The sequence below is a fragment of the Pinus tabuliformis genome, chromosome J, assembly GCF_031772625.1.
Source record: "Pinus tabuliformis cultivar Carrire ecotype Pingquan chromosome J, CPIR1, whole genome shotgun sequence".
NCBI classification, from domain to species: domain Eukaryota; kingdom Viridiplantae; phylum Streptophyta; class Pinopsida; order Pinales; family Pinaceae; genus Pinus; species Pinus tabuliformis.
The window spans coordinates 462101261-462113719 of record NC_142295.1 but is presented as its reverse complement, the minus strand read 5'-3'; positions in this window follow the sequence as shown (position 1 = coordinate 462113719).

Genomic DNA, 12459 nt, shown 5'->3' with positions numbered 1-12459 from the left:
GTAATCAAGCGACTTTCTAGCATGTTCGACGTCAACACATCTATTCGCATGTTAGAATCTGTACTTTGATCGGGTCATGTTGGAGTGCAAAACCCTGGGCTCAAATTACAGAAAGTCTAGGCTGCAAAGTAGTGTGACATGGTTATGATGATATGCATGTCTCTTTCAGATGGCTGGCTGCAACCAGACCATGGTTATCATATGTGATCCTTCTCATTATTAGATGGTTGCGACCATACCTTGGTTCCATTATTATCCTCTTTGACGGATGGCTGCGCCCATGACTGGATCCATTTACATGATCATTCTTTAGATGGCTATGTCCATGCCACACTTCATGTATCATTTGACAGAGATCTCAGTTTATGTATATGTATCTGTACTTGCTTGTAGGTTTTCCGATGGCAGACCGGTTCCCTGCATTGATTTATAAAGCATTTCATCCCTCACTCTGGCTCAGTCTTCACACTTTAGGGGGCATTTGTTACACAACATTTTGTCACTGTCCCTGTACTCCCCGTTCCTTGATCCTGGAGGACCTCTATAGTGAACCCCACATGCTTTGCCTTCATGGAGAAACTCCCATTATGTCCCTCTTCATGAGCAGATCATTTCCCTTTTGCACCATTTCCCCTGAAACTTCTATTTTGCCCAATTTACAAGACCGGCGCTAATGACCTTTGTCTTCCCCACACCGATGTGCAGAGATTAGCACTATTCCCTGCACTGATCGGTGTGACTAAGCTGTGTTCCAGTCATACCGGTTCTATTATGGAAGGTTTTTTAAATTAGATCCAAAGCTTCCATCTTTAGAAGCTCCGTAATGGAAGTTTGGTAAATGGTTTGGCCGGATGGGGTCGAGGATGACAGTTTTGGCTCCTTTCCCCTATAATGATGGAACTACCCCAAGGGATAAGTCCTTCCCCCATGAGAAGAGGATCCATCTCCCATCCATATTTCCTATATAAACCTCCCTTCTTCCCAAGCACAAACTAGTGACTAGTGTGAAAATCGAAGTTAGATTTTTGGTTGAGTGTAAATATACTAGACTAGCAAGCTATTACTAGTTGTAGCTATCTAGTTGTGTGAGGGAGAAGTGTTTTTGGCTTGGAGTGAAGCCTAAAGGGAAGAGTCTTTAAACTATTGTTGTTTGAAGCCATCATGAAGTGCTAGCAGAAGTATGTGAGAACCTGGTCCTGTCAGAGGAAGACTGCGACGTCAAGACTAATGGTTGTAATCTCTCTTTGATATTAATATATGAAACTATCGATTGATTTCTTACATGTTTTGTAATATTACATATTCATGTATTAATTCTTCTTGACTCATTAAGTAGGTTGAATTGAAATTTGTCTATTATTATTTTTGTGTGTTGTTGTTGTTTACTTGTTTTAGGAGCTTGAAGAAAGAAGCAAGAGATTGCTGGAGCGAGCAAGCGAGGACATCATCAAATAGGATAAGTGACCAAGAGGTAGGCCCTCTTGATTGATTCTAACTTAAGGAAATCTTCCATAGAATGTATTTGTTGTGGCTAGACCCATTATTAGGCTAGAGGAATTCATTCGTGTCCGCACTTATAATTTTACTTCACCACAGGTAGCTTATATTTTTATTAGGGAGACACTGAGATTGCATGGTGTTCCTAAGAATATTGTATCCAATAGAGATGCCAAGTGCACTTTCATGTTTTGGAAAGAGTTATTTGCAGGTTTGGGGATATATTTTTCTTTCAGTACATGTTATCATCCGCAAAGAGATGGAAAAATAGAAAGGGTTAACCAGATTCTCGAGGACATGTTGAGGATGTATGTAGTGCATCAGTAGAGGAAGTGGGAAGATTATCTTCCATTAGTGGTATTTTCATATAATAATAGGTATTAGGAGTCCTTGAAGATGAGTCCATTTGGGGCACTTTATGGGCGGTGTTATAATACTCATATCAATTGGAGTGATCTAGTGAACAATGTACTAGTTGGACCAGACACGTTGGCAGAGATGAAAATAAAATCAAGTTATTAAAAGGAATTTGAAGGAAGCACATGACATGCATAAAATTTAAGTAGATCAACATAGGTTATTTAAGGAGTTTCAGGTTGGGGCGCAGGTGTACTTGCACATCAAGCCAAAGTGGAGATCCTTGAGGATTGGATCACATGTTAAGATATAACCTTAGTATTGCAGGACTTTTAAGATCCTTGAGAGGATTGGAAAATTTGCCTACATACTTGCACTGCCTCCAACAGTGAAAGTCCATGATGTTTTCCATGTTTCATTACTTAAGAAGTATGTCCAGAATGTTGATCATGTGATTGATTGGTTTGTATTGTAGGTGGAACCAAAGGGAGAATTCTAGCCATATCCATAATGCATATTGTAGCAGAAACAACTCATGCTCTAGAACAGATCAATCAAGTAGGTTAAAGTACATTGGAAGCACTTTGGGCCCGACGAGGCTAGATGGGAGATGGATGATCAGATGCGGGCTATGTATCCTTAATTATTTTTTGGTTCAAGAAAATGAGATTTTGGTATATGTATATGTGTATATGGATGTTGTAGGTACTACAATGAGTTGTGTTATAAATCTCCAATAAACAGTATGATTGTCATGTTTGTTATGTGAGTCATGGTTTGCAGTAGTTGTTCATTGTAAATACTGCATCGATCTATGTTATAAAGCTCCAAGGCTCGTATGTTTTGTTTTAAGTGGTTGCTAGAGATAGGTGTCAGTGAACACCAAGGATGGTGTTACCCCAAGGGGGAGGGGTTTGTAACAACCCCTAGCTAATTTTCTATGTAAATACAATAAGACAAAGTCATGGGACATGTATGCCAAGCTAAATGTTGGAAAAAAAATTGTGATGATGTATCACTGGTGATTAATTAATGGCTATGGAAATTGGCAAAGGAAAAGTGGAAATAATTGGCATTTTATTTATGAAATAAAGGAAAATAAGAGAAAAGGAAGGTGAAGAGACACATATGTGTGAAAGGAAAATTAAATGAATAATGAAGGAAAATGAATAAAATAGAGGCCTCAATGATAAAAGGGCTTATGAGGATCAGTTCACAAATTTTGGTCATTACAACTTTCTTTTGGTTAACCTTTTTCCAGTTCAGTTTTGGAGATCTCTTATATTCTCTCATTCTCTCATACTCTTTCACACTTAAAGTATTCTTGGATCAATTTAACGTACAATGGATTCAGAGAAATAAGGTAAACGAAAGTAGGAAAGTGCATCGAAATAGTTGGATTAGTAGTTATATCTAGATTTCTTTGCATGTAATAGGTTGCATGTGTGGTTTCCTTGTTGTTTTGTGGATGCATGGTATAAGCATGTGATTTTCTAGTTATGTGTTTTCATTGGCATGTATATTTTCCTATATTGACATTGGTTTTAGGATTGTCTTTCCATTTCCTGGATATTCATGTCATTGTGGGTTTTTCCATTTGATTGTTTTCTGATTAGTTTTCATAATTCCTTATGGTTGTGGTTCGACCAAACACTCTGGAAGCCCTGGAACAACTTGGGTTCAGTTACTAGTCGTGGAGCCAAAGTTGGGGCAAACACTCTGGATCCCTTGTTGGGTTGAGTTAGTAGTCCCTAGAGTTGGGTTGGACAAACGCTCTAGAACGCTGGAAGGCTATGGGTTTAGTTACTAGTTCTTGGAGCCCTAAAAAACTTGGGTAGAGACTGATCTGGTTGGTGTTAGTGATGTCCAACTGTGGAGGTGGAATCATTATGGTTGAGAGTTGAGGTGGTTTGGCCTCTGGAATCCCTGGTTTGTTTTTTCTTTGGTTTAATCCATAAGATCCCACATTCATGCTTGGAATATGGCACGGGGGTGATTTATTGAAAGAGAGATTTGGTTCAATCCAATCTATGGTTGGGTGGTATGTGTAAGTCCCTGACTTGGTTAGTATATTCATATGTTAAAATGATACATTTCCTTATTGTGATCTATGATTATTTGTAACGGCTATGTTGGTTATATTATGGTTGATTTTCCATGGTTCCTATGCTAGTTATTTATTGGTTATTTGCTCGTTACATGATGTATGTTATTTATCGCTATTGTCATGAATTGTTTAGCTATTGATTGGTTGATGAATGTATGGACTAATAAGTGTTTGTGTAGCTATGTGGAGAGGAAATGGGGCCTTCTTGGTGATCTTCATATGAATCTCAAACTATTATGATCAAATATGAATTCATGACATGTAGCTTACATGTTTTCCATATGTATGATGAAATGTCTGGTTTGTTCTAGGTAGTCTAGGTCAAGTTCTTCCTCCAAGTTTGAATGTTTAGCTTTGTTGTCATGTTTATTATGATTCTAGAAGTCTCAAGAAGTTGTGGGAAGTGGTCTTGAGGCTGGCCTGGAATTGTGGCTCAAATCTTGGGACCACACGCTCTTAAGAAGGAAAGTTGGGTCACAACTACATGGAGGAGATGTTGTGCATGCGGTTGGAGGCATATAATCACACGGAGGCCTTTTCATGCATGTGGTGTGGAGTCTAGGTCAGTGAAAAGTGAACCAACTCAGTGTTTGGTCACCTGGGGTGGTCCTTTGGCCTCTGAGTGTCCTGTAGCCCTCAGGAATGTTGTGAGTTGTTATTTTATGGTCAATTTGTAGGCCCCACTTCCTTAACTAGAGCTTGGAGGTTGGGTCTTGTCATAGTTACTCTTTGTCTCATGTTCACCCTGGTAGGTCAGTGAAGTTGGGTAAATGTTGGAGGGGGTGGTTACATAAGGCTCTAATGGGTAATAAAGCATCCCATGTAGGGAACGTAGGGACTAGGAAGGCAGGGTGATGTGTCCAGTAGGACCTACCCAGGAGGCATAAGGAGAGCTAATGTAAAGTTATGGGATTGGGTGGTGGTCATAGGGTCGTGGTGGGCCCAATAAATATTGATAAACACACACACACACAAACACACACATATATACAAATATGCAAGGTTAAGGGCTCTGGTTATAAGGCTTTCAGTATGAGTCATGAAGCTTATGCGATCAAACCAAGCTCGAAGAAGACTTGGTGATTAAAAATATAAAATAAAATAATAGTAATAATCCCATTACTCTTACAAAACAAGAGATGTTGGATTAATGAGTCACAACCATTCCATGTGTAGGTGGGGTGGTGTCTATTATAGTGATAGGGCATACTCCATCCACATAAACTCCTTCCATTTTCTCTATTTAGGGAATACCATATATCATGCCTATATTAATTGTTAGTCTACCTAGACTTTTAGTGTCCCTACCTCCTAGTGGATTTGCATTCAGTGTGAGGTCAAGACAGAGCTCACAACCTGAAGTTGGGTGGTTTCTACCTAGCTCTAGGATACATGTGTTCAACTTACCTTTTTGGAGCTTAGGGTGATCATATATAGGGGGTCTATAGTGGGGGATATATGTCTATTCATAGCCATGTGAGGGGTAGCAATGTTTTCAGTGGGTCTAAAAATCCTTTGGGAAACACTTCATTAGGAGAAATACCATTCCCTAGATGTTCAAATGTATTTAATGGGGGCAATAATTTAGGGTCAATGTCCCCATCAACACCATGTTTCTTGGAACTATTCCAACATACAGGGGCACTTTCACTCTTGGGGTCTATCCTTCAAGAGACATATATGGTCCCATTGGTAGTCACACCTTTGGGAGTTCATTTTTCTCTTGGGGAAATCCCACTGAGGGGAATAACACTTTTGATTCCAAACACATTTCAAGGCCACGAAACCTTGGAAATCATAAACACTTTCGTAATCTAGCACCATCTACAAACTATTCTATGGGTGGGTCATAAGGTCTGTCTAGAGTACCCTCTCTTCCTCTAGAACCATTTGATCAAAACTAGCTTCTATTTATAGTGTCACTCGACTTTTCATACTTGGAAAAAATCATAAATGCTCCCACATGATGTGGAACCTATGCCTACCTAACTACCATCTGACATTCTAAAGCTCCATGGAAAGTTGAGAGACAAATATATGACTGAAATTACCACTTACCATCTATGTTGTTGTTTCCTTTGAAATATTAAATGCTACCGACGCCGCTCGGCACAGCTGTATTGTTCCAAGTGCCTTTCTGTCGAGAATATCCCATTTTGTGTCTATCATACTCATTGACTTATTTGTCTTTGCACTCAATGGTTGGTACAGATCTCTCTAATACAAATAATCTTCCATCTGCATCTTCCACAGCTGGTAGTTTTGGCCGTTGAATTTTTCAACCCTAAACCTACCATCTTCCACCATTGCTCCCACTCGAACCAGGAACCCTTCTCTCCTGTGAATTTATCAACCAAATAGACCTTTAGAAAATTATATATTACAAAGCAATGGAACACATAAAATATTGCAGAAATATAAACACAGAAAACGCATAAAACAAGAGAGACACAGATATACATGGTTCACCCAGTTTGGGTTATGTCCACAGATAAACAGCTAGTCCATCTTTTTATATTATCCAGTAAATTGAAGAGATACAACCTACAGCAAATCCACTGTAACTCCCTCTTCGCTCTCAATCTCATCTCTCTGCCTCACTTAGAATACATATATACATAGAGACAATAAAATTCCCTCATATATAGCGAGGGGTTGTCTTCTAGGGCCAAAAACCTTAAATTAAACATAACTTCTATCATCAGATCTCTACCTAATGAATGGCCCAGATTGAGTATGAAATTACAACATTTTACAAGGCAATTTTACATCTATTCTTAGCTTCGGGGGCGCTGTCCCCGATCCCCCCACTGGGGGGGGGGGGCTCCCAAAGGTCACAGCCACCCCCCTGGACCTCCCTTGCAGTGAATATTTTACGAGTGGTGTTGCCACCCCATTACTAACTGGGGTCCAATGCGGCAATACCTTTGAATACAGAAGATAATCAAGCTCCACACCAAACAATCTCCCACTTGGAGACTGATTATAGCAACTCCACTGCTGCTTCATTTGCTAGAAAATGACTCCACTTTGGATCTGGATGTTTCTCATCTTCTTCATCATACTTGAAGACCAATTGAAACTAAGCAAATTCTCAGTTTCTCCCTGGTTACAACTTTTGTTAACATATATGCAGGATTCTGGCTAGTGTGTATCTTTTCCAGGTTCAACTGTCCATCTTCCAACACTGACCGTATGAAATGGTACTTGAGCTGTATATGTTTAGTCTTGGAATGAAATGCAGCATTCTTTGCAAGATGTATGGCACTCTGGTTGTCACTGTATAAATTGCCCAATTCTTGCTTATTACCCAATTCATCCAGAAACCTTTGTAACCAAATCATTTCTTTACTAGCCTCTGTAGCAGCAACATACTCTGCTTCTGTTGTTGACAGTGCAACAACACATTTTAGTTTTGAGACCCAACTGACAGTTGTTCCACCTACAGTAAACACATACCCTATTGTGCTTCTCCTGTTATCTCTATGACCCACCATATCTACATCAACATATCCCTGTAGAGCAATGTTTGAACCACCAAAGCATAATGCTTGATTTTTGGTACCTCTCAAATACTTGAGAATCCACTTCACTGCCATCTAATGTTCTTTTCCTAGATTGTTCATGTACCTACTGACAACTCCCACTACATGTGCAATATCAGGCCTTGTGCATACCATTTCATACATTAAGCTTCTAACTACTGATGCATATTGAACTTTAGACATATGAGCCATTTCTTCGTGAGTCTTGGGACACTCCTCCTTACATAATTTGAAATGGCTAGCCAAAGGTATACTAATTGGTTTTGAATTCTGCATATTAAATCTTTTCAACACCTTTTCTATGTACTCACTTTGAGACAATGTTAATTTGCGATTCTTCCAATCTCTAGTTATTCTCATACCAAATATTTGTTTTACAGCACCCAAATCATTCATTGCAAATGAGTTTGCCAATTTTATTCTGAACACATTTATCTCCTGCATGTTAGAACCTATAACAAGCATGTCATCTACATACAATAACAATATAATATCACTGCCATCATTTTTCCTTTTGAGATAAACACAATGATCAAAGTGAAATTTAGTATAACCTTGTTCATACATAAACCTGTCAAATTTTAGATACCACTACCTTGGAGCTTGTTTTAAGCCATACAAGCTCTTCTTCAACCTGCACACTAGTTTCTCCTTCCCTTTTACCTCATATCCTTGTGGTTGCTGCATATATATATCTTCCTCCAAATCCCCATGGAGAAAGGTTGTCTTTACATCTAACTGCTCAAGATGCAAATCTTCAGCAACTACTAGACTTAAAATAGTTTTGATTGAAGTCATTTTAACAACAGGAGAAAATGTCTCATCAAAATCTATACCCTTTTTCTATGCAAACCCTTTCACCACAAGTCTAGCTTTATACCTTTTTCTACCTCCATCTTCTTCCTTCAACTTGTAAACCCATTTATTCTGCAATGTTGTTTTACCTGCAGGCAACCTAACTAAGTCCCAAGTATGGTTATGTGCTAAGGATTCCATCTCTTCTTTCATGGATTTCTCGCACTTCTTCCTTGTTTCAACCTGTACTGCTTCTTCATAACATTCTAGTTCACCAGAATCAATCAACAATACATAATATAATGAAGGAGAGTATCGTTCAGGGGGTCTACTTATCCTAGTAGATCTTCTAACACCATTTTCAGGTGTTTGAGGTGCTTTTTGTTGTTGTGGTTGTTGTTATGGCTGTTGATCATTATGATTTTCAGGCACCATCACTTTTCTTGTGACCTCATCAAGGACTGTGTATTCTCTATTTTCTTTTTCCTGTTTCTTTTCCTGCAACTGATCCTTATACAAAACCTTTTCATTGAATATGACATCTTTGATCCTAATGATTTTTTGTTTTTCATAATCATAAAAACGATAACCAAAATCATTAACACCATATCCAATAAAGGTAAATTTATTTGATTTTTCCTCAAGCTTTGTTCTATTTTCTTTATTAATGTGGACAAAGGCTTTACAACCAAAAGTCTTTAAAAAGGAGTAGTTTACCTTTTTACCTATCCATGCCTCCTCTAGAATACCACCATCCAAGGAACTTGAAGGCCCTCTGTTTATTAGATAAACAACAGTATCTATAGCATCTGCCCAAAATTGTAAAGGCAATCCTGCATGCAATCTCATGCACCTTGCACGCTCCATGATTGTCCTATTCATCCTTTCTGACACACCATTTTCTTGTGGTGTTCTCGAAACTGTCTTCTCTCTACGAGTTCCATTCTCTGAATATTACCTATCAAACTCTTTGCTACAATATTCACCTCCATTGTTTGATATGAGACACTTCAACCTTTTTCCTGTCTCATTTTCAACCGAAGCTTCCCATTTCTTGAAACTATAAAATACATTAGATTTATTTCGAATACAATAAATCCAGGTTTTTCTGGTTTCATCATCAATAAAAGTAACATAATAACGAGAGCCACCAAGAGATGATATCTGAGTAGGTCCCCATACATCTGTATGCACAAGCTCTAATTTTTCACTCTTCTTTTCTTTCCCAACACTAAGGAATCTGACTCTCTTTTGTTTTCCATAAACAAAATTCTCACGGAATTTTAAATCAACATGCTTCAAACCTGGAAAAAAAATTCTTGAGTGAAGAATCTGCATCCCCTTCTCACTCATGTGCCCGAGCCTATGATGCTGCAATTCCATATCTTCTCCTATAGAAGTTAAAGAATTAACAGAATTAGAAATACCATTGCATAAATACAATGTACCAAACTTTCCTCCTTTCGCTATTACCAGGGATCCTTTAGTGACCTTCCAAGTTTTATCTGTGAAAGTAGTTACACAACCTTCACCTCCCAACTACCCTATTGAAATAGAATTTTCCTTCAGATATGGAACATGCCTTACCTCCTTCAATAGCCACTGATTTCCATTTTGCTATTTTATGAAAACTGTACCCATTCCAATGATTTTACAGGGTTTATCATCACCCAATCGAACCTGTCAAAAATCTCCTTGAACATAATCATAAAAATGTTTCCTATCAAGTGTGGCATGGAATGAGGCCCTTGAATCTACCACCTAGGCATCAATAATATTTTCTAATGAAAGAATCGAAGCATCTTGCAACACATCACCTATTACATTCGCTTCATGATTAGTTTCTTGTTGCGCATCTCCTTCTTTTCCCTTTTGAGACTTGTAGTCTTTCTTCAGGTGTCCTTTCTTCTCGCATTTCCAGCACACTATCCCCGATTTAGACTTGGATCTGCCTTTTCTTGACTTACTGCAATATCCAGGTCTCTTTCCTCTTTCCATTTTTCTTCCCCTAGTCTCTGTAGTCAAAGCATTACCTGATCTCTCACCGAAGCTTTTCCATCGCATTTCCTCGCTAAGGATTGCACCAACAACATCATCAAGCTTTAAAGTACTAGATCCAAAGACGGGGTTACTAATGGCCATAACTAAACCATTCCAACTTTCTAGCAATGAGCACAGAAATAAAAGAGCCCTAACTTCATCATAAAAAGTTACCCCTACAGAATTTAACTGACTGGTAACTGTATTAAATTCATTTAAATGATCAGCAACAGATCCACCTTCTGACATTTTCATATTAAATAAATGCTTCATAAGAAATACCTTATTTGAGGCCGAGGGCTTTTCATATAGTTTGGCCAATGTCGACATTAAACCCTCTGTTGTCGTTTCCTTTGAAATATTAAATGCTACCAATGCCGCTAGGCACAACTGTATTGTTCCAAGTGCCTTTCTGTTGAGAATATCCCATTCTATGTCTGTCATACTCATCAGTTTCTTTGTCTTTCCGCTCAATGGTTGGTACAGATCTCTCTGATACAGATAATCTTCCAACTGCATCTTCCATAACTGGTAGTTTTGGCCGTTGAATTTTTCGACCCTAAACCTACCATCTTCCGTCATTTCTCAACCTCGAACCAGGAACCCTTCTCTCCTGCGAGTTTATCAGCCAAATAGACCTTTGGCTCTGATACCAGTTGTTAGAAAATTATATATTACAGAGCAATGGAACACATAAAATATTGCAGAAATATAAACATAGAAAATGCATAAAACAAAGAGACACAGATATACGTGGTTCACCCAATTTGGGCTATGTCCACGGAGAAACAACCAGTCGTTCTTTTTATATTATCCAACAAGATGAAGAGATACAACCTATAGCAAATCTGCTGTAACTGTTCACTCTCAATCTCCTCTCTCTACCTCACTCAGAATACAAATATACATAGATGCAACACAATTCCCTCATATATAGCGAGGGGTTGCCTTCTAGGGCAAAAAACCCTAAATTAAACATAACTTCTACCGTCAGATCTCCACCTAATGAACGGCCCAGATTGAGTATGAAATTACAACATTTTACAAGGAAATTTTACATCTATTCTTAGCTTTAGGGGCATTGTCCTTGATCCCCCCACCAGGGGGGGGGGGGGGGGTTGCTCCCAAAGGTCGCAGCCGCCCCCCCTAGACCCCCCCTACAGCGAATATTTTATGGGCATCATTTCCACCCCATTACGAACTGGGGTCCAATGAAGTGATACCTTTGAATATAGAAGATAATTAGGGTCCACACCCAACATGTTGTTCGTCAAACTCTTTGATGGATGATAAAATTTATTTTCATATTTTCCTACATATATTAACTAGTGATTTGACAAAGTGGTATATCATATTAGATCGGGAATCGTATTGTGATTAAAATAACTTTTCCAAGATGTTCTTGAGTCACTTTTAGTTACCCTCATAACAAGACATTGGAACTAATCTCTTGTCTAACTTTAGTTAGGAGATGTCTACCCAAATTTCTGACCACATTCATGAGTAGACATGATGTAAATGGTTGATTAGGACTCATATTCCTAATCAATTATTTACTCTATGTTTATTTCCACAAATTGCCAAGGATATCATGATGGTGGGGGAGTCTACCGAGGAGCATTCCATTCTATGTGTCCGACATTTTAACTTGATCTATTCACAGCTGGGCACCTAATACGATATCATTATAAATGCTCATTGACCATTGGTTGATTCTAGTCATTCAAAATTGGGACCACATGTTGATGATGTGGTTAGTTTTGTATCCAATTATGCCATGATCATGTTAGTTGCACAATTTTTCCATGTGATAATTTTATTGCAAGCCCCAAATATTGCCTCAAAGTATCAAATAAATTCATCTACTAAGAATACTATTAAGGTGAACTTGATTCATTCCACACAATTAAAGAATTTTTAGCATCCTAGTGTTTTAAAGAAGAAGAAAAAACAAAAGAATCCTCTGAAAAATGTATAAGGGGCTACACAAAGCCAAACTTCCATAAATGGGGGAACCAATGAAAATCAAGATTCCTTGTAACATCTATCTTGGATACCATCTTACCCACGAGTGCCCAAGGATTGATGATATTCATTGCTACTTTGCATAACAAACTG